At 40.1% G+C, this 2,500-nt stretch overlaps 2 non-coding genes across 2 annotated transcripts; both read left to right on the plus strand.

Annotated features, from left to right (window-relative positions):
* Nucleotides 1-474: 474 nt before the first annotated feature.
* LOC128004214 (5S ribosomal RNA) lies at nt 475-593 on the plus strand. Its single transcript, XR_008176909.1, has one exon. It is a non-coding gene; the product is annotated as a 5S ribosomal RNA (ribosomal RNA).
* Nucleotides 594-1,113: 520 nt separating this feature from the next.
* LOC128004979 (5S ribosomal RNA) lies at nt 1,114-1,232 on the plus strand. Its single transcript, XR_008177648.1, has one exon. It is a non-coding gene; the product is annotated as a 5S ribosomal RNA (ribosomal RNA).
* The last annotated feature ends 1,268 nt before the right edge of the window (nt 1,233-2,500 follow it).

The raw sequence follows: 2,500 nt of genomic DNA on the forward strand, positions 1-2,500 counted from the left end.
CCAAAAAATAGAGTCAATGCCGGATCTCTGAATCTTAGCAGGTTTGGGCCTGGTTAGTACATGGATGGGAGACTGCCTGTTAATACCAGGTGCTGTAAGCTTTTTGGACATTTTTCACTTAGTATATAATAATTTTGCCAAAAAATAGAGTCAATGCCCGATCTCTGAATATTTGCAGCTTTGGGCGTGGTTAGTACATTAATGGGAGACTGCCTGGGAATACCAGGTGCTTTAATCTTTTTGGAAAATTTCACGAATTATATAATAATCTTTCATTAAAAAAAAAAAAAAAAAAAAAAGAGTCAATGCCCGATCTCTGAATCTTAGCAGGTTTAGGTCTGGTTAGTACTTTGATGAGAGACTGCCTAGGAATACCAGGTGCTTTAAGCTTTTGGGTTTTCTTTCCTACTTATATAATGTACTGGCGATAAGATTGGCTGGTCTTTAAATAGCCCTCTCTTTGCAGCAGACTTCGCTTACGGCCATACCAACCTGGCTATGCCCGATCTCGTCTGATCTCCGAAGCTAAGCAGGTTTGGGCTTGGTTAGTACTTGGATGGGAGACCGCCTGGGAATATCAGGTGCTGTAAGCTTTTTGGACATTTTTCACTTAGTATATAATAATTTTGCCAAAAAATAGAGTCAATGCCGGATCTCTGAATATTAGCAGGTTTGGGCCTGGTTAGTACATGGATGGGAGACTGCCTGTTAATACCAGGTGCTGTAAGCTTTTTGGACATTTTTCACTTAGTATATAATAATTTTGCCAAAAAATAGAGTCAATGCCCGATCTCTGAATATTTGCAGCTTTGGGCCTGGTTAGTACATGGATGGGAGACTGCCTGGGAATACCAGGTGCTTTAATCTTTTTGGAAAATTTCACGAATTATATAATAATCTTTCATTAAAAAAAAAAAAAAAAAAAAAAAAAAAAAAAAGAGTCAATGCCCGATCTCTGAATCTTAGCAGGTTTAGGTCTGGTTAGTACTTTGATGAGAGACTGCCTAGGAATACCAGGTGCTTTAAGCTTTTGGGCTTTCTTTCCTACTTATATAATGTACTGGCGATAAGATTGGCTGCTCTTTAAATAGCCCTCTCTTTGCAGCAGACTTCGCTTACAGCCATGCCAACCTGGCTATGGCCGATCTCGTCTGATCTCGGAAGCTAAGCAGGTTTGGTCCTGGTTAGTACTTGGATGGGAGACCGCCTGGGAATACCAGGTGCTGTAAGCTTTTTGGACATTTTTCACTTAGTTTATAATAATTTTGCCATAAAATAGAGTCAATGCCCGATCTCTGAATCTTAGCAGGTTTAGGTCTGGTTAGTACTTTGATGAGAGACTGCCTAGGAATACCAGGTGCTTTAAGTTTTTGGGTTTTCTTTCCTACTTATATAATGTACTGGCGATAAGATTGGCTGGTCTTTAAATAGCCCTCTCTTTGCAGCAAACTTCGCTTACGGCCAAACCAACCTGGCAACGCTAGTGAGCCACACAGGAAGTGAGTTGGCAGTTTGTAGTAGGCAGTAGGTGAGAGAGGCTCACCTTGTGTTTTTTGTTTTGTTTTATCTGCGTAAAGATTTATTTCTTTTGCAACTTATTGATTTTTGTTTGTTATAGTTTTTATACTTCCCAGCAGCAGTTTGCTGTCTGGGGAGAAATTTTTCTTTTGTTTGAAAAATGGATGGATTACATGGCAAAGAAGTGGACATGGCAGGAGGAAGACGAGTGCTAACAGACAAAGAAATGGATAAAGAACAACGAGATGGACAAGGACGAATGGATTATAACAAGAGGATTTACTCTAAAGAGGCTACAGTAATTGTTGACATGGCGGATCAGAGAGATGCAAGAGCAGAGGACATTATCAAAGCAGTGAACGAAAGGATTGGAGGAGGAAAGATTCTAGCAGTCAGACCAAGGCAAGTAAAAGAATATGAAATTACACTGATAAACAGGGAGGCGTGCGATGGATTAGATGAAGGATTAATGATAAAAGGAAAACTGTGTGAGATTCGACAACTGAAAACAAGGGAGTATGTGGTTTCTTTCATACATTTGCCAGCCTATATTGAGGACTCTGACATTTTAATTAAATTACAAAATTGGGGCGTAACACCTGTTTCAGACATCATAAGAAGAATGTATCCAGGCACAGACATTGCGGATGGTACAAGGTACCTAAGGGTGAAATTTCCTAAAGAAGTAGTGTCTCTGCCATACAGTACAAAGTTTGATACGGAGGAGGGAACACAGTATTTCAGGATCATGCATGATCGTCAGGTTAAAACCTGTCGATTGTGCATGAATCCGGGACATGTGTTCAAAGACTGTCCAGATTTTAAATGTCATCAGTGCAATGGCCAGGGTCATTACGCAAGGGATTGCGATGCAATTAAGTGCCCGGATTGCAGAAAGGTGATCATAAGATGTGAGTGTTGGATGGAGAATGAAATTCAAAATAAAGAGTCAGAAGGTGTAGGAGGGCGAATGTCAAAAGAA

The sequence above is a fragment of the Carassius gibelio genome, chromosome B22, assembly GCF_023724105.1.
Source record: "Carassius gibelio isolate Cgi1373 ecotype wild population from Czech Republic chromosome B22, carGib1.2-hapl.c, whole genome shotgun sequence".
NCBI classification, from domain to species: domain Eukaryota; kingdom Metazoa; phylum Chordata; class Actinopteri; order Cypriniformes; family Cyprinidae; genus Carassius; species Carassius gibelio.